The following is a 24,221-nucleotide window of genomic DNA, read 5'->3' as shown; positions in this document are numbered from 1 at the left end:
CTTAAAAAAAGGTATTTATTGTCTATACTTAAATTTCCTCATGAGTAAAAGGGGGCTTATAATAATATGTACTTCTTTAGGTTATTGAGACGGGCAAATGAGTTAATGCGTGCCAAATATATAAATAAAGAGAAAGATGCTTGCCCCATTGTAAGCACTCAGTAATTGCTAGTTATTGTTTTTATCACCTATTTTTGTCTATTCTGGTTCAGACCATACTGCATGGAAAGATAAACCTGACACGATACTGGGCACAAAGATGGTGCTCAGTAAATATCATTGAATTAAATAACACATTTAAACTTTCCTCCATGAAATTACTTAACTACTCATAAAATAGTAAATTCTCTCTATTGTAAGACATCCCATGCAGTTAAAAAGAATTCATAGATAATCCTATTCTTATGCTGGAAATATTTCCTTTGTTAAAGTCAAAGCTAACACTGACTATTATATATTTTCAGGCAAATACCACATCTGATGGTCTTCCAAGATATATGAATCTTTAGATTTCTAATAAAAGAGCTCTGATCAGAAGTAGAGATTTGGCTTTGGGCTGCTCTCTTCTGAAGGAATTCTGAGCTACTTGCTTGACAAATCATTACTAACGGAAGTGCTTGGTTAAGACATGATTTGTTGTCAGTAATAGGACAGTCTTTCAAAGCAGGTCTCATAGATTGTTAAGCCACCAAATCATGCTCAAGAAAAACTTTGTGTTTAATTGCATTCTCCCCACCTTCCCCAAACCCCACTCTCTTTCTCATAAATTGTATCCTACATTGCTATACTAGAGGGATTCAAAATAAAATCTCTTAAGAACTAAGAGTACAAGCAAGCTTGGTCTCATACTATCCAATCCAATTTTCCAGAAGTTTAAGCAAAAATGATACATTTGGAGTCATCTGTACCTCATACTCCAAATCTTGAGAAATGCACCCAGCACTTCTCTTTGTTATGTAAATATCATCCCCTTCTACCTGAAAGAGACAGCTTGAGTTTACTTGAATTCACCAGCTCTCCTCTAAGTGATAAGGAACAGTGCAAGGCTTGCATACGCTCAGTACCATTCTCTGGAGCTGCGAACACTGACAGGCTCCCAGCCCCCTCCCTGCCCCTGGTTGCCAGCAGAGTTGCTACTGCCAGTGTCTGTTGCTGTTTCACAAGCCTTCCTTCCGCTCCTTCTTTTTCCAGAAGGGCATCGTATTTCATGAAAGAAGCCTGGTCTGGCAGCCAGGGACACAAAAGGAGAAGGAGAACATAACAGTGTTCCAGCTTATTAGCAATAAACTAATAAGAACAGAGGTGCACTCGTGGTAGTGGAAAGCATCCTCTAGCCCAGGACTGAGCTATGCAACTTCCTCTGCTATCAGATTTACAGTCCCTCGTGCCAAGCCAAGACCTCGTCTATTAAGTTAAGATATTAGATTACGTGAATCCTTAAGTCTCTTCTCATTCAAAAATAACACTAATATGGAAATTAAATCAAACATTGGAGTTTTCAGAGAGAAAAGGAGTTTGCTGTGTCCAGAGTGCTATGTGGAATTTAGAAGATAGACCAACATGTGAAAAATTTAGTTAAAATAACTTCATTTTATAAAGAATGAAACTCAAATGCAGAAGGTTAAGTGGGATAGGTTAAGGATTTGAACTAAGAGTAGCTAACTTCCAATCTCATGTTCTTTCGATAAAACCTCATCAAAACTTCCAATGGAATATTTCCAGGCATCATCTAGTAGCTTGTGGAAGGAGTAATTTAAGAATTAAAAAAAAAAAAAAAGAGAGAGACTTTTCAGAAGTCACAGAAATCAGCTTGTATTGTTTGTCTAACTCATCCTGTAGTCAGGTCTTAAAACATCCAAACCAGTAAGTGTAGGCTTTTGTAGGGCTGGTTTATTTTGCTCTAAATGGGAATGCTTATAAGAGAGGGGCTATAGGGGTGCCTGGGTGGCTCAGTCGGTTAAGCTTCTGCTTTAGCTCAGGTCATGATCTCGGGGTCCTGGGATCAAGCCCCATGTAGGGCTCCCTGCTAAATGGGGAGTCTGCTTCTCCCTCTGCCCCTCCCCCCCACTTGTGCTTGCTCTCTTTCAATAAATAAATAAATAAATAAATAAATAAATAAATAAATAAAATCTTAAAAAAAAAAGAGGGGATAGAGTAGATATGTCCAATCCAACAGGTTATAAGTATAATACATGCCTCTTAAGATAAAGTCTGGATAAATTTTACCACTGGATAGTATTTTAAGTAAAGCCAATGATTATATTTTGAAACATTTCCTGTCCTTTGCCTCCAAATTTTAAGAATTTATTTAAGATAGTCATTCTACATGATTTTATCCCACAGTTTATTCACTTTAACGTTTTAACTCTCAGAGATTTTTCTCCAGTGCTTCAAATTTAGGAAATCTAGAATGACACTTTACCAAACTTCTATCTTAGGCATCGGGACAGAACTAAAATCCCCAATTTAAATGGAACCACTGGAGATAATAACTGTGTCCTTCCATGGAGGTCAAGATATCCTTCTCCAAGTTTTCCTATGTGTAGGTCATGAAGTCCAGACAAGAAGCCAGTATTTATGTATTGCACCCAGTTTAGAGCTGTAGATCATTAATAGGTAGGTTGTTTTATGTTTAGCTGTACATATATAATGAATATGGCAGAAATATATAATTGAAATGGATCTGGTCAAGAGTAATGAGGTATCAGGTAAGAAGGAGACAAGGCCAAATAAATGAAGAAATTATCAAATAAAGGGTAATACTCAAACTTATTTTTATTCTCTCAGCATGGGGTAAACCATTTCCTGGTAGATGAACTATATCTGTCAGTTTAGGCTCAACAATGCTGCTGTAGCAGACAACGCTAAAATCTCAGTGACTCACAACAAAGTTGTATTTCTCTCTGAAGTTATATGTCTATCATAAATTGTCTTTGACTCTGTTTCATGTTGTCTTACTCCAGTATTCAGGCTTCCAGAGGAGCCCCAATTTAGAATATTACCAATCTCATGTAGAAAATGTAAGTCAGATCTAATACAGAAAGAATTTGTAGAAAATGAGTGTCAATATTTTCTCTTAAACCTCACTAATAATTGATTGGCCAAACTAAGTTATGTGTTCAGGCTTGAGACCCATTGAGAGCTGAGATTATACTCCAAAGAGAGGACCACTACAAAGAACAATGCTCACAAAGGGGCAACGAGTATGTTGAACCATGATGAAACTCACTACATTGTCCTATATGCCAGAGAAGGGATGACTTAGAGTTGAATATAACATGCAGCCTCATATCACCTCCCAATAAAAATAATTATGAAAGTACATACCTCTCCTCAAAAAAAAAAAAAAAAAAAAAAAATTGAGAGTGACTGCCAACCAAATGCCAGACTCTTGATTGATGGAGCTATACTGAGGAGTAAACCAAGGAGATAACCAAGTGTGTGTAGTGTGACCATCTGTCGCAGTTTTCCAGCGACAATATCCTTTTAGTTCCAAAAGTGTCCTGAGGTGGTGTTTTTAAACATATTTATAATGAAATATTGACCAAAAAAAGTCTCTCAGATTGATGTTCAACTATGTTGTCATTCATAAGGATATGTGATACCTCTCTCTACATGTTTATGCCTCAGAAATACAGGTCCTAAAACTATCAGGGAATAGAAAACCACCTGTTTATTCTGAGATGATGTCCATAACAGTCTAGAAAGACTCTTTACCCACACATCCATGCTTTAGTAACTTTCTGCATTTGGGTAGAAACAACTAAACAAAATTGAATTGTCACTATTAAACCAAGCAGAAGTAAGGCGAAGTGATCTAAAATGGCATGTAAGTCCAAGTGAATAAAGAAGGAATCTGCGGAAATTGTCATTTATTATGTCCTTCCTCTAGTGTGAGTACAACAGAGCCAGGTGGTGGGCTGGTAAAAGAGCGAAAAATAAGACCTTTTCACAAAAGATGAGTAAAGTGGCACAACTTCTTTTAAAGCACAATTTGTTGATATTAATTCAAACGCTAAACAATGTACATGTTACTTATTTCAGCAGTTTTTCTTCTAGAAACTCATGCTAGGGAAATAATCATAGCTATAAGCAAAGAAGTATTGAGGCAATTATTTTCTATACCATTTTTAGAACACTTACAAGGCACTAAGCACAGAACTAAGCGCTTTGCATGCATTTTTTATTTAATACTGACAAAAATGGAAGGAAGTCTGAATGATCATCCCCTTTTCCAGGAAATAGAACTGTGATCTAAGGATTTTTAAAGAAACTTATCCCATAAACAGAAGTGGAAGAATAAACATTTGAATCCAGATATGTCAATCTGGATAGGTTAGAAGAGCTTCCCATGCTTTTCTCAAAAAATTGGAAACTATCTAAATAAGGAGAAATTAACCACCTATTACTTAAATTATAGTTCAAATATTCATTGAAGAGATAATTGCAGTTATCAAAAAGAATATTTTGGATTAGGACATCAGCAAAATTGGCGCAGTGGGTAAGCTCCAAAGGTCCATCCATCCACAGGAACATTGAAAAATCAAGCAAAAACTGTCACAATCAACTGTGTCAGAACTGTGGAAAATAGTCAAAGGCTTACAGCAATTGAGTCAACACTGAATCAAGAAAAGTTAAACTTAAAAACAGTAAAAAGTTGTGCTGTTTTTGCTTGCATTTATGCCATCCCCTCCTTGGGGGTAGCAGTCTTGAAGATGGCAGCCTACTTTCCAGCATGGAATCCTTGTCTGTGGTTCCACAGTGGGCAGACATACCTTATTCTCAAAGAATTGTGTTTATGTGTTCTAATGTGTCTGGGGGCTACCTGAAGACTGACATAAAGTGCATGACTTTATTTTGCCTAATATAGAGCTCACGCAATGCGGGAAAGTGGTAGACATTCCACAAAAACATTGTAATGTAAATGAACAACTTGCTGTGGCCTGTGGCTAAAGATTATAGTTATGGCAAATAATAAAACATCTGACTCCCGGGAGTAAAAACTGGGGAGAGAGGTTTTATTTTGTTTTGTTTTTAAATTCCAAAGTACCCATGTATACTAGAGAATTTTAAAAGCATGTATATTCTAGGGTGAAACACATGCTCTTAAAAGACCTGAGAAGACCCTAACCTTTCACTACAAAACATTGCTGAAAGAAATTAAAGAAGACATAAATAAATAGGAACATATCTCATGTTCATGGATTGGAAGATTAGTATTGTTAAAATGTTGATATTAGGGGCACTTGGGTGGCTCAGTTGGTTAAGCGTCTTCCTTTTGCTCAGGTCATGATTCCAGGGCCCTGAGATTGAGCCCCAAGAAGGGCTCCCTGCTCAGAGGGGGGTCTGCTTCTCCCTCGCCCTCTTTCTCTGCCCCTCCTCACCTCTCATGCTCACTCCCTCTCTCTAAAATAAATAAAATCTTTTTAAAAAAATGTTGATATTACACAAAGAGATTTACAGAATCAGTGCAATCCCTATCTAAATCCAATGATCTATTTTTTTGCAGAAATAGAAAAACCCACCCTAAAATTTATATGAAACCTCAATGGACTTTGAATAGCCAAAATAATCTTGAAAAGGAAGACCTAAGTTGGAAGACTCATATTTCCTGATTTCAACACTTACTACAAAGTTACAGTAATAAAAACAATATGGTAATATGGTACTGGCATAAAGACAAACATACAGAAAAACAATAGAATAGGAAGCCTAGAAATAAACTCATGCATATATGGTCAAATGGTATATTTGACAAGGGCATGAGGACCATTCAATGGGGAAAAGGACAGTCTCTTTAACAAATGGTAGTATGAAGACTGGATATCCACAAGCAAAAGAATGAAGTTGGAACCTCTCCCAACATCATATACAAAAATTAATTTAAAATGAATCAAAGGTCTAAATCTAAGAACTAAAACCATAAAACTTTTAGAAGAAAACTAGGGCAAAAAGCTTCGTAATATTGGATTTAGCAATGATATTTGGATATGGCACCAAAGGCGCAGGCAACAAAAGGAAAAATAGACAAACTGGGAATTCATGGAAATTTAAAAAATTTTTGCATCAAAAGACTATATCAAAGAGTTAAAAGGCAACTCCAAGAATGTGAGAAAATATCTGCAAATTATACATCTGATAAGGGATTAATACCCATAATATAGCGAGAACTCCTAAAACTCAACAATAAAACCACCCGATTAAAAAATGAGCAAAGAAGATAGACAAAAGTCCAATAAGCACATGAAAAGATGCTCACCATCACTAATCATTAGAGAAATGCAAATCAAAGGGAAATGCAAACTGAAACTACAATGAAATACTACCTCATACCCATTATGAAGACTACTATCAAAAAAATTGATAAAATAAAATAAAATGACAAGTGTTGGCAAGGATGTGGAGAAATTGGAATCCTTGGTACAGATGGCAGGAATGTAAAGTGATATAGCCACTGTAGAAAACAGTATGACAGTTTCTTCAAAAATTAAAAATAGAATTAACATATGATCTAGCAATTACATTCTGGGTATATACCCAAAAGAATTAAAAGCAGGGTCTTGAGTAGATATTTGTACACACATGTTCATAGTAGCATTATTCACAGTAGCTAAAATGTGGAAGCAAATCAAACATCCATTGATGGATGAATGCATAAGCAAAATGTGGTATATACATACAATAGAATATTTTTCGGCCTGAAAAAGGAAGAAAACGCTGACATGCTACACCATGGATGAACCTTGAGGACATTATGCTAAGTGAAATAAGCTAATCACAAAAAGACAAACACCATATGATTCCACTTATACTTAGAGTACCCATAATCATAGAGACAACTAATAGAATGGTGGTTGAGAGTGGCTATGAGGAGATCATGGGGAGTTATTTTTTAATGGATATAGAGTTTCAGTTTGATAAGATGAGTAAGCTAGATGGGTGGTGGTGATTATTGTACAACATGAATGTGCTTAATACCACTGAACTCTACAAAATGGTTAAGATGGAAAATTTTATGTTATATGTATTTTACTATTATAAAACATTTTTAAAAAAAGAACCACACAGAAATTCTGGTACTAAAAACTACAGTAACTGAAATGAAAAACTCACTAGGTGGTTTTAATAGCAGATTTGAGCAAACAAAAGAAAGAGTCAACAAATCTGAAGATAGGTCAATTGAAAAGATCTAGTCTGAGGAGCAGGAAAAAAAAAAAAGAATAAAGAAAAATGAACAGAGCCTACGGAGACCTGTGGAACATAATCAGTCATATATATATATATAATGGAGTCCCAGAAAGAGATGGGGGGGGAGAGAAAGGGTCAGAGAGAATATATGAAGAAATAATGGCTAAAAACTCTCCATATTTGGTAAACCTCACATCAAAGAAGCTCAACAAATTCCAACAAGAATAAACTAAAAAAGATCTACACCAAAACACATCAAAATCAGGGCGCCTGGGTGGCTCAGTTGGTTAAGCGACTGCCTTCGGCTCAGGTCATGGTCCTGGAGTCCCGGGATCGAGTCCCGCATCGGGCTCCCTGCTCGGCGGGGAGCCTGCTTCTCCCTCTGACCCTTCCCCCTCTCGTGTGCTCTCTGTCTCTCTCATTCTCTCTGTCTCAAATAAATAAATAAAATCTTTAAAAAAAAAAAAAAAAAAAAAAAAAAAAAAACACATCAAAATCAAATTGTCAAAAACCAAAAATAAAATGAGAATCCTGAAAACAGCAGGAGAGGAGTGACTCATCATGTACAAGTGGTCCTCAATAAGATTAACAGAAGAAAGTGAGAAGGCAGTTTTAAATTGCTGAAAGAATAAACTGTCAGCCAAGATTTCTATATCCAGCAAAACTCCCTTCAAAAAATGAAGAGGAGAGTAAGACTTTACAAGATAAATAAGAATGAAGTTGGATTCCTACTTTACATCATATACAAAAAATTCTCTCAAAATGAGTCAAATACCCAAATATAAAAACTAAAACTATAAAACTCTTAGAAGAGAACAGAGGGGTAAATCTTCATGTCCTTAGATTTGGCAATGGATTCTTACATATGACACCAAAGACTGGGCAACAAAAGAAAAAAATAAATTGGACTTTATCAAAATTAAAAATTTTTATGCATCAAATGACATCATCAAGAAAGTAGAAAACCTATAGAATGGGAGGAAATATTTGCAAAGCACATATCTGATAAAGGTCTAGCATCTGGAATACAAAAATAACCCTTATAACTCAACAACAGAAGAGACAACTCAAAAAATGGGCAAAAGACTTAAATAGACATTTCTCCAAAGAAGATCTACAATAGCCCATAGCACATGAAAACATGTTCAGTATTAGCAGTCCATAGGGGAATGCAAATCAAATCACAATGAGATATCACTTCACACTCACTAGGATAACTACAATTTTTTAAAATTGAAACTAACAAGTATTCACAAGGATATAGAAAGATCAAAACCTTTGAACATTGCTGGTGGGTGTATAAAATAGTGCAGCCACTAACAAAACAGTTTGGTAGTTCCTCAAAAAGTTAAATATAGAATTACTATATGACCCAGCAATTCTCATTCTAGATATATATCCCTAAAAATAAGTACTCATTTACTTGCACAAAAATATTCATAGCAGCATTATTTGCAGTAACTAAAAAGTGGTAACAACCCAAATGTTCATTACCTATTGAATAGATGAACAAAATGTGATATATACACAAAATGGAATGTTTTCAGCACAAAAAAATGAAGTAATGGTATGTGTTAATACATGGATATACCTCAAAAGCATGCTAGTTGGAAGAAAAAGAAGTCAGACACAAAAGTAACATACTGTGTAATTACATTATATGAAATATTAAGAGTATTCAGAAATATCAAGACCGAAAACAGCTGAGTGTTTTCTAGGGGGGAAAGGGTGGGGAATAGGAAGTGACTGCTTGATTGATAGGAGGTTTTTCTTTTGAGGTGATAAAAACATTTTGGACAAGACAGACGGGGTGGTTGCACAGTATTGTGAATGTATCAAATGTCACTGAATTGTATGCTCTTAAATGGTTGATTTTTCAGTTACATATATTTCACTTTAATTTTAGAAACACATTTTAAATATTTTATGACATGAAAAATTCTGAACATGCATATTGTTAACAGAATATGCATTAGGATGTAGTGTGTGTGTGAGTGTGTGTGTGTGTGTGTATTTGTGTATGTTTCTCAAATAGATTATATATCCTATTAAGGACAGAATTTTTTAAAAATCTGTTTTATTCACTACTGTATTGCCGGGACTTGAACCTAGCATTAGTATGCACTCAAAAAACATTTGTTGAATGAATGAATAAGTCTATGATTAGGTAAAGGATAGAGAGAGAACAAAATGTTACTTCTCTCTATCACTCATGGAATTGTGGATGATTTTTATTTTCTTCAATTTGCTTATTTGCATTTTTCTAAGATTTAGTTCTTTTAAATAAATATGTGTAATTTTGTAACAAAAACTAACAACAATAACAAAACTCTTTAAAAAAATGGGATGATTTTCAAATTAGGTTATCCTCAGAATTGACCCCCTTCCTATTCCAGTTTAAAAAAAGACTTATTCTAGGTAAATATTTCATCAGAGCATGATGCAAGCCAGCCACTAAATCCTTAGGAAAGACATTGAAAATAGTTTTCTTAGGACACTACTAAAAATGTCTTAGTGCTCCAAATAAGAAGCCGACATTTCTTTTTAGAAAAATGGAAAAACAAAAATCTAGTGATGAATAGCAAACATTTTTCCAGTAAAGAGATCTCTGATATTAAGAAAACAATAACAGAATTTGATGACCGTGTCATCATTGTGGGTGCAAATTGCTGAAAATATACAACAGGAAAAGCAAGGTCAACAGATATTAACATACAATTTTTCAGAGCCCCAAGCAAGCAGATTAATGTGCTACTTAATAAAGTGCAAGCTTTTCAGAGGTGGCTGTTTAATGAACAATTATAGCACCCCAGATGTTAGAGAAAGAATTGAAGACAGCATAGTATTTTGGAACTCATGAGTCTGGATATAATGAAATCTACTTCAGTAATGAGATGACAATAGACCTAAAACATGGATCCCTGAAGCAGTGATGAGTTAACCTTTAAAAATCATTGTGAAATCTAGTTAAGAAAAAGAGGTGAAAGCTCAGATTCTTTAATCTCATTAATTGGAAACTTCCACTGCACACACTAAAAAATTAGTTTCATTATAACTGAAAGCCTCAACTATATAAGAAGAAAAATTGTTTTCGCCAGGATATTATTTGAAACTAAACTAGGGAATTTAAATTAAGAGGGAAAGAGCCTTAAACATTTATGGTCACTGGGAAAAAACAGAATAAAGAAACAGTCTGGACTGGTTTCATCTTATCAGAACTGGCTTTTCAACTTTAGCTAGAGACTGTCATATTTCTTTTTTTTTTTTTTAATGAGTTTTATTTATTTTTTTAAAGATTTTATTTATTTATTTTTTAGAGAGTGAGCGAGAGAGAAACAGCATGAGAGGGGAGAGGGTCAGAGGGAGAAGCAGGCTCCCCGCTGAGCCGGGAGCCCGATGTGAGACTCGATCCCAGGACCCTGGGATCATGACCTGAGCCGAAGGCAGACGCTTAACCATCTGAGCCACCCAGGCGCCCGAGACTGTCATATTTCTAAGAGAATTCATTAATGATGTCTTTGGAATTCCAGTAAAAATTTGAAGTGAGAAAATAACAGGAGCTCCCTGTCCATGATGAAAATCAGAGCCAATGTGTTTAATATGACATCATCTTGACACGTCTATACTAAAGTGACCAACTACAATAGGAAAATCCAACATATATCCAGAGTTTTTAATTGAAAGCAATAGAAAAAAACTGGAATTTAATGAAAGGATATTAAATCACCCACAGAATGACCAAGCATCCTTGAGATCACACTTGGGAAGCAGTTGGAATCAAGGGTGACTATATACCATGAGGTCTACCCACTGCCATTATCAAGGAATGCTGGATGTTCTAGTTTGCTCTGTTGATACCGATGTACAGAATATAGGATACCACCATATGCACCTCCTGCATCTGGAAAACTGATATTGCCGCCAACACCACCTTCACCAAAATGGAGTCTAGAGTGTTTCCATTTCTATGAATTGCAAACTCCCATTTCAAGGTCAGCGTGTCTGGGCTTAAACGTTAGGGCTTACATCCTTTATCTGCACTTTTGCTGCAAGGGAGGCTGACTTCTCACTTTCTATAGGAAACAGAGGATTCTGGTTCCTATCAAGACAAACACAAAGGAAGTTCCCAAACATGTGATGATATTCCAATAATGGATTTGTAAAAATAATTAATATTACCTACGATCTCAAAATTTGGTTCAATATTAATATATATGTTACTTGCATTTCAAAATGAAGGTCTTGCCTACCATAATGCAACTATCATGTATTGCAAGCAAAACATCTCATCTCATAACCTTGTAAGGAGACATCCAAAGTTATGTTATGTACCATGTCACATGCTCTACCGATAATTGTGTTTCCTTACTTCTGCCTGAATACCATCTGTATACAGGCAGACTACTAAGTCATAATAGGAGCCAAACCCATTGTATACAACAATGGGTAAAATGAGGGAAACTGAAATATTTTCTCTGTCTCTCAACACAGACACACACACACATCCATACACATACGTGGGTAGCCAGAGAACGCATTCATATGGTACACTAATTCTGTGACTTAATTCTGAACCTAGCTATGAAATGGATGTATTATTTCCCTTCTCTAGTAACAGCTGAAGGTTACTTTTATTCTCACCCAGCACTTCATATGGTCAGCAATCTGCCTACAGCAATCTGGATGGCACACACCCCAGCTCTAACAGATCTGAACCTCAGTTCTAACAGGTTCTGCCTGTGTAGGGTTGCGGCAATCTTCTGTTACTCATTACTCTTGAACCTAGCAGTAAAAACATGTACCTTAGGGAATCCCCAGGGTGTCACTGGTACTCCTTCTTGACCACAGCATAGCAGCAAAACAGCAACTCAATTATCCCTTGATATTTAAGATCTATTACCTGGACAACATCATAACACTTTTTTTAAAGTATATTTATTAACTGACACAAAAAGAACAAAAATGGCCTGGTAATAGTCTTACTCAGCTTTTAATTCAGGGGAAATATTGTCGTGTCCTTAGTAGAAATATTTCTCCAGTAAACATTAAAATTTCTAAATAGAGCTCAGAACGGAAGCAAATATTTTACCAATAGACCTTCAGGGCTAATCATGAAATGTTTTACCCTATAGGTATCAGCCTTCCCCAGAAAGTCCTTCCCACATCCAGTAGATTTCAGGCTGGTGAAACTATTTTGATTCTTCCTTTTCTCTCAGATGAAAAAGGATATACGCACGCACCACAGGTACCCACATAATTTCTAATACTAGAGAAACGCAAAACCATGGTTGACAATGCAAGTGTTCAAACAGTCCTGGGTTAATTTTAGCCAAGCCAGTACTGGCAATGTGTTCTCGGGTGAGTCACTTAATATCTTTTAAGCTTCAGTTTTCTCATCTGTAAAATGGGGATAACACCAACTACACAGGGATGTTAATTTTTTTTTTTCTTACCATAAGATAATATATGGTTAAAGTGCTTAACACATTGCCTACTAATGTAAGTGAGTGTTTGATGCAGGGGCATATTTATATAAGTATTTTGTAATCAGCACATCATAGCCACCAGTCATTCAGAACAGATTCAGACTTTGAGGCTAGAGCAAGATCTTGGGGGCCTGGCACTGGCCTTCATGAAGGTGGATACTGCGGAAGGTCAGCAGAGGGGTTGGGGCATCGGGAGCCACGTGGGGAGTTCAGGGAAGCTGTGTGTTAGCAAACCATGCAGGAGTGTTTCAGCGGTATGACTACTGACACAGCCGGTGTGTGGGCCTGCCCCAGAAATGAATAGTAGTCATGGAGGTGGTGAGGGCAATGGTGGTAGTTGTGATGAAACATTCCCTTAGTAAGCGTAAGTGCTCAGGTCATGATCCCGGGGTCCTGGGATGGAGCCCCTCATCGGGCTCCCTGCTCAGTGGGGAGTCTGCTTCTCCCTCTCCCTCTGCCCCTCCCTCTGCTCATGCTCTCTCTCACTCTCACTCTCAAATACTTAAAATCTTTAAAAAAAAAAAAAGAGAGATAAATTATCCAACACATAAAAAGACTCAGACTATGAGAAGTAAGAAAACAACAAAAAAACCCCCAAAAAACCACACCCCATCCGTAATGGGAGTATGGTATAAAAGAGCAAAGTCATAAATTGAATGCAAATGATGTTCTTGAAATTTCAAAACACTACAGTTGTTCCGTAGCTTTTAACAGAATAAAAATGTGACTCATTATCCTTGGAAATAAGAACACTCTGTAATGTTTAGGTTTTTCTTTATGAAACAATTAATTTTTAAAGGAAGTTTAATTTTGTTTGTCAGGATTTTCTCCTAGACAAATGGAAAACTCCTATCGAGAGTTAATTCTATTTCATTTTCTAGATTTGTGGGAAAAGAAAAGAGGAAAAAAATCAGCTTCTGAGACATATATTTTGCTGTACAGGAGAAAACAACACTCATAAGCAACTTTCAGTTTTACTTTTTCTGCATTTATATTTTATTTTTTATTTACTTTTTAAAATTTTTTATTGTTATGTTAATCCCCATACATTACATCATTAGTTTTATTTTTTTTTCCTTTTTTTTTTAAATTTTTTTTATTCTTATGTTAATCCCCATACATTACATCATTAGTTTTAGATGAAGTGTTCCATGATTCATTGTTTGTGCATAACACCCAGTGCTCCATGCAGAATGTGCCCTCCTCAATACCCACCACCAGGCTAACCCATCCTCCCACCCCCCTCCCCTCTAGAACCCTCAGTTTGTTTTTCAGAGTCCATCGTCTCTCATGGTTCCTCTCCCGCTCCGATTCCCCCCCTTCATTCTTCCCCTCCTGCTATTTTCTTCTTTTTTTTTTCTTAACATATATTGCATTATTTGTTTCAGAGGTACAGATCTGAGATTCAACAGTCTTGCACAATTCACAGCACTTACCAGAGCAATACTCTCCCCAGTGTCTATCACCCAGTCACCCCATCCCTCCCACCCCACCCCCCACTCCAGCAACCCTCAGTTTGTTTCCTGAGATTAAGAATTCCTCATATCAGTGAGGTCATATGATACATGTCTTTCTCTGTTTGACTTATTTCACTCAACATAATACCCTCCAGTTCCATCCACGTCGTTGCAAATGGCAAGATCTCATTCCTTTTGATGGCTGCATAATATTCCATTGTATATATATACCACATCTTCTTTATCCATTCATCTGTCAATGGACATCTTGGCTCTTTCCACAGTTTGGCTATTGTGGACATTGCTGCTATAAACATTGGGGTGCACGTACCCTTTCGGATCCCTACTTTTGTATTTTTGGGGTAAATACCCAGTAGTGCAATTGCTGGATCATATGGTAGCTCTATTTTCAACTTTTTGAGGAACCTCCATACTGTTTTCCAGAGTGACTGCACTAGCTTGCATTCCCACCAACAGTGTAGGAGGGTTCCCCTTTCTCCGCATCCCCGCCAACATCTGTCATTTCCTGACTTGATAATTTTAGCCATTCTGACTGGTGTGAGGTGGTATCTCATTGAGGTTTTGATTTGGATTTCCCTGATGCCGAGTGATATTGAGCACTTTTTCATGTGTCTGTTGGCCACTTGGATGTCTTCTTTGGAAAAATGTCTGTTCATGTCTTCTGCCCATTTCTTGATTGGATTCTTTGTTTTTTGGGTGTTGAGTTTGATAAGTTCTTTATAGATTTTGGATACTAGCCCTTTATCTGATATGTCATTTGCAAATATCTTCTCCCATTCTGTCGGTTGTCTTTTGGTTTTGTTGACTGTTTCCTTTGCTTTGCAAAAGCTTTTTATCTTGATGAAGTCCCAATAGTTCATTTTTGCTCTTGCTTCCCTTGCCTTTGGCAATGTTTCTAGGAAGAAGTTGCTGCGGCTGAGGTCAAAGAGGTTGCTGCCTGTGTTCTCCTTTAGGATTTTGATGGACTCCTGTCTCACATTGAGGTCTTTCAACCATGTTGAGTCTATTTTTGTGTGTGGTGTAAGGAAATGGTCCAGTTTCCTTCTTCTGCATGTGGCTATCCAATTTTCCCAACACCATTTGTTGAAGAGACTGTCTTTTTTCCATTGGACATTCTTTCCTGCTTTGTTGAGGATTAGTTGACCATAGAGTTGAGGGTTCATTTCTGGGCTATCTATTCTGTTCCATTGATCTATGTGTCTGTTTTTGTGCCAGTACCATACTGTCTTGATGATGACAGCTTTATAATAGAGCTTGAAGTCGGGAATTGTGATGCCGCCAGCTTTGCTTTTCTTTTTCAACATGCCTCCGGCTATGCGGGGTCTTTCCTGGTTCCATACAAATTTTAGGATTATTTGTTCCATTTCTTTGAAAAAAAGTGGATGGTATTTTGATGGGGATTGCATTGAATGTATAGATTGCTCTAGGTAGCATTGACATCTTCACAATATTTGTTCTTCCAATCCATGAGCATGGAACGTTTTTCCATTTCTTTGTGTCTTCCTCAATTTCTTTCATGAGTATTTTATAGTTTTCTGAGTACAGATCCTTTGCCTCTTTGGTTAGATTTATTCCTAGGTATCTTATGGTTTGGGGTGCAATTGTAAATGGGATTGACTCCTTAATTTCTCTTTCTTCTGTCTTGTTGTTGGTGTATAGGAATGCCACTGACTTCTGTGCACTGATTTTATATCCTGCCACTATACTGAATTCCTGTATGAGTTCTAGCAGTTTTGGGGTGGAGTCTTTGGGGTTTTCCACATAAAGTATCATATCATCTGCAAAGAGTGAGAGTTTGACTTCTTCTTTGCCGATTTGGATGCCTTTGATTTCTTTTTGTTGTCTGATTGCTGTGGCTAGGACTTCTAATACTATGTTGAATAGCAGTGGTGATAGTGGACATCCCTGCCGCGTTCCTGACCTTAGGGGGAAAGCTCTCAGTTTTTCCCCATTTAGAATGATATTTGCTGTAGGTTCTTCATAGATGGCTTTTATGATATTGAGGTATGTACCCTCTATGCCTATACTCTGTAGAGTTTTGATCAAGAAAGGATGATGTACTTTTTTTTTTTAAGATTTTATTTATTTGAGAGAGTGAGAGAGAGAGAGAGAGCACAAGAGGGGGGAGCGGGAGAGGGAGAAGTAGACTCCCTGCTGAGCAGGTAGCCCGATGTGGGACTCGGTTCCGGGACTCCAGGATCATGACCTGAGCCGAAGGCAGTCGCTTAACCAACTGAGCCACCCAGGCGCCCCAGGATGGTGTACTTTGTCAAAAGCTTTTTCTGCATCTATTGAGAGGATCATATGATTCTTGTTCTTTCTTTTGTTAATGTATTGTATCACGTTGATTGATTTGCGGATGTTGAACCAACTTGTAGCCCAGGGATAAATCCCACTTGGTCGTGGTAAATAATCCTTTTAATGTACTGTTGGATCCTACTGGCTAGTATTTTGGTGAGAATTTTTGCATCCATGTTCATCAGGGATATTGGTCTGTAATTCTCCTTTTTGATGGGGTCTTTGTCTGGTTTTGGGATCAAGGTAATGGTGGCCTCATAAAATGAGTTTGGAAGTTTTCCTTCCATTTCTATTTTTTGGAACAGTTTCAGAAGAATAGGTATTAATTCTTCTTTAAATGTTTGGTAGAATTCCCCTGGGAAGCCATCTGGCCCTGGGCTTTTGTTTGTTGGGAGATTTTTGATGACTGCTTCAATTTCCTTAGTGGTTATAGGTCTGTTCAGGTTTTCTATTTCTTCTTGGTTCAGTTTTGGTAGCTGATACATCTCTAGGAATGCATCCATTTCTTCCAGGTTATCTAATTTGCTGGCATAGAGTTGCTCATAATATGTTCTTATAATTGTTTGTATTTCTTTGGTGTTGGTTGTGATCTCTCCTCTTTCATTCATGATTTTGTTGATTTGGGTCATTTCTCTTTTCTTTTTGATAAGTCTGGCCAGGGGTTTATCAATCTTGTTAATTCTTTCAAAGAACCAGCTCCTCATTTCGTTGATCTGTTCTACTGTTCTTTTAGTTTCTATTTCATTGATTTCTGCTCTGATCTTTATTATTTCTCTTCTCCTGCTGGGTTTAGGCTTTATTTGCTGTTCTTTCTCTAGCTCCTTTAGGTGTAGGGTTAGGTTGTGTACTTGAGACCTTTCTTGTTTCTTGAGAAAGGCTTGTATTGCTATATACTTTCCTCTTAGGATTGCCTTTGCTGCATCCCAAAGATTTTGAATAGTTGTGTTTTCATTTTCATTGGTTTCCATGAATTTTTTTAATTCTTCTTTAATTTCCTGGTTGACCCATTCATTCTTTAGTAGGATGCTCTTTAGCCTCCATGTATTTGAGTTCTTTCCGACTTTCCTCTTGTGATTGAGTTCTAGTTTCAAAGCATTGTGGTCTGAAAATAGGCAGGGAATGATTCCAATCTTTTGGTACCAGTTGAGACCTGATTTATGACCTAGGATGTGATCGATTCTGAAGACTGTTCCACGGGCACTAGAGAAGAATGTGTATTCCGTTGCTTTGGGATGGAATGTTCTGAATATGTCTGTGAAGTCCATTTGGTCCAGTGTGTCATTTAAAGTCTTTATTTCTTTGTTGATCTTTTGCTTAGACGATCTGTCCACTTCAGTGAGGGGGTTGTTAAAGTCCCCCACTATTATTGTATTGCTGTCGATGTGTTTCTTTGCTTTTGTTATTAATTGCCTTATATAATTGGCTGCTCCCATGTTAGGGGCATAGATATTTACAATTGTTAGATCTTCTTGTTGGATAGACCCTTTAAGTAGGATATAGTGTCCTTACTCATCTCTTATTACAGTCTTTGGTTTAAAATCTAATTTGTCTGATAGAAGGATTGCCACCCCAGCTTTCTTTTGGTGTCCATTAGCATGGTAAATGGTTTTCCACCCCCTCACTTTCTTTTTTTTTTTTTTAAAGATTTTATTTATTTATTTGAGACGGAGAGAATGAGAGAGACAGAGAGCACATGAGAGGGGGGAGGGTCAGAGGGAGAAGCAGACTCCCTGCCGAGCAGGGAGCCCGATGCGGGACTCGATCCAGGGACTCCAGGATCATGACCTGAGCCGAAGGCAGTCGCTTAACCAACTGAGCCACCCAGGCGCCCTCCACCCCCTCACTTTCAATCTGGGGGTGTCTTTGGGTCTAAAATGAGTCTCTTGCAGACAGCATATTGATGGGTCTTGTTTTTTAATCCAATCTGATAGCCTATGTCTTTTGATTGGAGCATTTAGCCCATTTACATTCAGGGTAACTATTGAAAGATAGGAATTTAGTGCCATTGTACTGCCTGTAAGGTGACTGTTACTGTATATTGTCTGTGTTCCTTTCTGGTCTATGTTGCTTTTAGGCTCTCTCTTTGCTTAGAGGACCCCTTTCAAGATTTCTTGTAGGGCTGGTTTCGTGTTTGCAAATTCCTTTAGTTTTTGTTTGTCCTGGAAGCTTTTTATCTCTCCTTCTATTTTCAATGACAGCCTAGCTGGATATAGTATTCTTGGCTGCATATTTTTCTCATTTAGTGCTCTGAATATATCATGCCAGTCCTTTCTGGCCTGCCAGGTCTCTGTGGATAGGTCTGTTGCCAATCTAATGTTTCTACCATTGTAGATTACATATCTCTTGTCCCGAGCTGCTTTCAGGATTTTCTCTTTGTCTCTGAGACTCAAAAGTTTTACTATTAGATGTTGGGGTGTTGACCTATTTTTATTGATTTATTTTATTTTATTTTTTTTAAGATTTTATTTATTTATTTGACAGAGAGAGAGATACCGAGAGAAGGAACACAAGCAGGTGGAGTGGGAGAGGGAGAAGCAGGCTTCCCGCGGAGCAGGGAGACCGATGTGGGGCTCGATCCCAGGACCCTGGGACCATGACCTGAGCTGAAGGCAGATGCTTAACGACTGAGCCACCCAGGCGCCCCCCTATTTTTATTGATTTTGAGAGGAGTTCTCAGTGCTTCCTGGATTTTGATGCCTAAAAATATGGAACGCTTCACGAATTTGCATGTCATCCTTGCGCAGGGGCCATGCTAATCTTCTCTGTATTGTTCCAATTTTAGTATATGTGCTGCCGAAGTGAGCACCTGCGTTTATATTTTAAAACAATAGCTATAATTAAAGGTATAGTCTCCTTTTGAGAAACTATATTATTTCAAGTCACAATATATTGAGTATCTACCATTTATTAGGTAGGCAACAGGATACTGTCATTGATAGAGCATGATCTTTGTGAGGGAGACCAATATTTAAGTTCAATGCCATCCTACAAAATAGACAAGGCTCCAGGCTAGCTCTGTGAGCTCCTGTCAATTTCCTTCTGTTCCCTGTGCTCCAGAAAGACAAGTTTCTTTTCCAGTCCCTAGAGGAGGCCAAGCTTAGTTCTTCCTTTGGTTCTTTGCATTTCCTCTGTCCTCTCTCTGTCCACCTTTTCAGAGAGGCCTCATATGACAATATTAGCTAAAGTAGCAACACCCCATGGATCACACTCTAACCTCATTGCCCTGTTTTATTATTTTTGAGATACTTATTATCCAAAATAGGTATGTGTTTATGTACTTATGATCTACCCTCCAAATATAAATGCAACTAGACCAATATTTTGATGCAGTCACCACAGTATCTTTAGTAATATCAACAATTCGTGGCATGTAGAAAGGACCCAAAAATAATTATTTAAGAAAAGTAATAGTATAAAATAAAACCAAATCACTTGATTTTCAAAAAGTAGGAATACAAAGCAAAACTGAATCACTTGATTTTCAACTATACAGATTTTGGAATTGCTAGAACTTTACACTACATTTGAAAAAGGCTGTCATACACTATGTATTTGAGGAAATAAACATAAAGCTATTTGGGGATGGTATATAAGCCTATTCCATGTGGGTTCTTTGGCTATACTACTATATCTTAGTAATAGATGAAGCTGGAGCTTGTATTAAAACTATTAAATTTAAGCCTGAAATAATGTATCTTAAAATTTTCAACATTTTGGAGACCTGTTCCTAAGGCCCTGAACTAATTTGCACTCATCTATTAAATATGGTGCCTCTCATCCAGTCCCACGCTGTGAGGTTGTGCTAATAATGGTTTTATCTAATTTTTAAATCCAATGTTCAAAGGGGAAACAATTTTTTCTCTGGCTCCTTGTGGAGAGATAAAATGGCTCTAGGAATGAAAGAACAATGGATCAAATATGAAACCACACATCTAAAGCCAGAGGAAAAGAGCAGAAAAGGAGATGGCCAGATACCAATTTTTAAGGGAAAAGATGTTCATATCGGAGAAAGATAAAAGAAAGAGAAGGAGGAGAGAGGGTCTTACTATATGAACTTTCCCACAGCTCAGAAAAACATGAAAAGTTCCTCATTTCAATGTTTACCAGGCATATCATTGTCATCTAACTGCTGACAAATAATTTTAAAAGATCGTACACCCAATAACAACAGATATTTACACAATAGATACCTGATAGAAAATAAATATTCCAAACACAATTACAAGAAATGTAAAATACATACAAAAATCATAATAAATGTATGAGATATATATATAGAAAGAATTACAGTACTTCATTGATTTCAATAAATAAGGATATTGTATGAACTTAGTGTTGAATAGAAAGATTGAACAATACAAATATGAAAGTAATTACTAAATTAGTTGAGTTTAACTTAATTCAAGTCAAAGTCCTAATTATACATTTTTTATAAACTTTTACAAAATTATTCTAAAATTCCTCCAGATTCAATGTAAAAAATATGATAATTCTCTCTCAAATAATTTTATATAATTTATTCATTTCAGGGAAAAATACCCATGTTTGAATTTGAAAAAAATAATGGAAAGGAAATGTAAAGATTACATGGAGGCTGATATTAAAGAATATAAAATTATCTCTACATTCAAAGTAATTTAAATAATATGATACTTGCCACTGATTGGACAAGCAGATAAGTATATCAAACAGAAAACCTAGAAATAAACCAGATTATGTAACTATCTAGTTTATAAGTGGGGTGATGTTTTAAGTTAGCTTTAAATATTCAAATTTCTCCATAAATGGTGTGAAAATAATTGGCCAGTTCTATGGAGGGGGAAAGCAGCTTTTGCCTTACTTTATGTATCAAAATAAATTTCAAAATAATCAAGGACTTAAGAGTAAAACATGAAAACAAAAATATAAATAGAATACAATTATTAATATAGTATTTTTTCTGGAGAAGGTCTTTCTATACATGACATCAAAGGTAGAAATTATAAAGGATAATATTGGTCAATTAAAATCTTCCATCATCAAAAACACAACTAAAAGACAAAAAAAAAAAAAACACATTAGGAAAAAAAATATTCAATTCAAAATTACCTAACATTTATTCCTTTGTAGAACTCAAAAGGCTTACAGTAAAATATTAACACTTAAGCAAAGTACAAAGAGTAAAAGAAAAATGACTCCCAAGCTCTTCTGCACAGATTATTACATAACTAGCATTCTAGTGAATTTCCTTCCAAATATGATTTTCTCTGCACTGATACACATAAAATTGCAAGAATATGTTTTTAGTTTTTATATATGTTGCTCTGATAACCTGCTTTTCTCCAAACAATATGTTCTGGAAATATAGGTGTATGTCATCATATTAAATAACTACCTAATATTCCATTACTTATACTGAAATTCAATTACTTTGTCTTTTTCCTTTTGTCATTGATATAAGAATATGTGTAGTTATTTGTTAACATTTCTTCTCCCTTGCAACATAAGGAGTGCCCTGACAGCGGAGATGTTCTCCACCATTTTTCCTGCTGTAGTCCCAGGGCCCAGCATGGGATCCAGCTAATGTTGGGTTCTCTAAAAGTAGTTATTGGGTAAAAGATAGAGGTGTACTAGATCCTTAAGGACACCTAATTTTGAAAACAAAATGTATATGGTCTGTGGGGGCCAGCAGCAGGATTTGAAACCCAGATTTGTTAAGAATTTGAGTGGTAAAGATAATGGGTGATACAGAAATTATGGGACCCGATTCTCATTAAACCATGTGACCATGACCCTGACATCATTTTATCTTGATGAAACTAAGGGTCAAAGATGTGAATTAATATATATCTATTATTAGTAAGAGAAATTACATATTGGTTCTTCAACTGGGGTCAACCACGTAGGTAAGGGAGCTTATACACAAGAACTCCACAGTTTCTACAAAATTATCTCCTGCTTTGAGTTCCCCCAGAATGGACCTAAGTAAGAAGTGGCTCACACTGGAGTCACTGACCGACCCATTAACATTTCTCTACAGAAATTTCAAGGTACCCAAACATTAAGTACCAAGTTTGTAGAACAGAGTTACTAATAATAGAAAAATGATGGATAAAGCCTACATGAACAACAATAAAGGAATGGTTAAATCAAGTTTGTCATTAGCAATGACCAGTTATGAGAAGGTGAGGAAGTGGTGACCAGCAGTCCATCTCTAGGGCAGGCGCTCTTCAAATGATCTGTGGTGTAGAGATTTTGTTTTTCAATCTCCAATCTATTTCAGACTGACATTTTACAAAATACAATAGAAAATTTTCAGCAATATCAAATTGCTGTAAATTTTCTCAGCACTTGCCCTGATTCTCTGTACTTATCTGTCTGTGGACTGATTAAAAGCCGTTCAGAAACTGGCATCAGCCCATGGACCATACTTTGTGTAGCAGAGTTTTACACAACTTTGGTAAACATGCTTATTAATTCAAAATTGAATTTTTTTTTTAATTTGAATCCCAAATATGCTAAATATATAAATGGGCTTACTTGGAATGTTTTCCACTCAGGTATTATTCATCTCAAAGTAAAATATCCATGTGTACTACTGACTACACTTCAGAATATGTGAATTATTTGTCACCAACTGGTTTTGTGCCATGAATATCGAAACTGGGGACTCTTGTTATTCTAGCTTTTGTACAGCAAACACTACGCCGATATTTAGACTATTTGATAATATACTGATTCCTCTACTATAAACAAAATCTCTTGATCTTTACCTTTATCTGTCTATTTTCCCTCTATAAATAAGACTATCATTCAAGTCTGTTCTTAGGAAAATATTAGCTGATGTCCATGAACATCAGGAAACAAATAACTAATATAATCCTGGCCAGGAATCCTTTCCAAAGAGCTAATTAACTTCAAGTATTTGAAGCCAACAGGATTGCCCACCCTCACCCCAAGAGAGGGCAAATAGGCCTTATTTCCCTGTAATACACACAGGCTCTGTTAATAGTTCAAGTCTGGCAGTCGAAACCCAGAGGTTGAGTTCTTAGTGCTGTTCGCTTATCCCAGGGCAGCATCAGTTTCTGGCAGCGATAATGCATGCAATGGCTTTCCGGCAGGACGCGGCCACAGGGTTCCTGGCAAGGCCACTGAGCAAGGCTTTTGTAAGCAGATCCGTATCATTTTTGACAGGACTAACATATGGCTTCGAGTTTCTGGCCAAAGCCTCCTTCATGGTTCCTATCAGAAGAGACCCTTCATGCTCTCTGGCAACACTGCCATGCGATGTAAAGGATTTAATTCCTGGAAGTATATTGCCACAGTGATTTGCTACAGAACAAATTTCAAAGTTGGTTTCCTGCCAACACAAAATTCTATAGGTCATGTCAAGGCCAACACCACAGGGAGTTTTCAGCAAGAAGATATTGAGCTGATCTTTTAATAGCCCTCATACTCACACTTTGCTGTATTCTTAAGTGTTTCCCTGTACACTGAGCGTAAACGAAATATTTTCTACATGAAAGCATATTGCAGTCATGTAATGTGTTTTGTGCATGTGCATCTATGAGCGTTCTCTAGCGCCTCTCACTTGTCCATCTCAAGGAGTGAATTGCAGTTATTTCGAAATTTCACTCTAACTTACTAAAGCCAATTCATGTTCCTGCTAATGGGGAGGATGGAAAGAACAATAATGTCCCACAGTGCAAAATATAATTCACTTCTTTCATCTTTTCATTCTGACCACAGACTAATTCAGCAGCTTAACTGACTGCAAATATCTGAAGGCAAG

The 24,221-nt window shown here is 36.7% G+C and overlaps 1 non-coding gene across 1 annotated transcript; it reads right to left on the bottom strand.

Annotated features, from left to right (window-relative positions):
• Window positions 1–19,149: 19,149 nt before the first annotated feature.
• LOC123326045 lies at window positions 19,150–19,256 on the bottom strand. The gene has a single exon (XR_006540835.1). It is a non-coding gene; the product is annotated as a U6 spliceosomal RNA (small nuclear RNA).
• Window positions 19,257–24,221: the final 4,965 nt, after the last annotated feature.

This window comes from Neomonachus schauinslandi, chromosome 10, assembly GCF_002201575.2.
Source record: "Neomonachus schauinslandi chromosome 10, ASM220157v2, whole genome shotgun sequence".
Lineage (NCBI taxonomy): Eukaryota > Metazoa > Chordata > Mammalia > Carnivora > Phocidae > Neomonachus > Neomonachus schauinslandi.
This window is presented reverse-complemented; position numbering and strand designations above follow the sequence as displayed.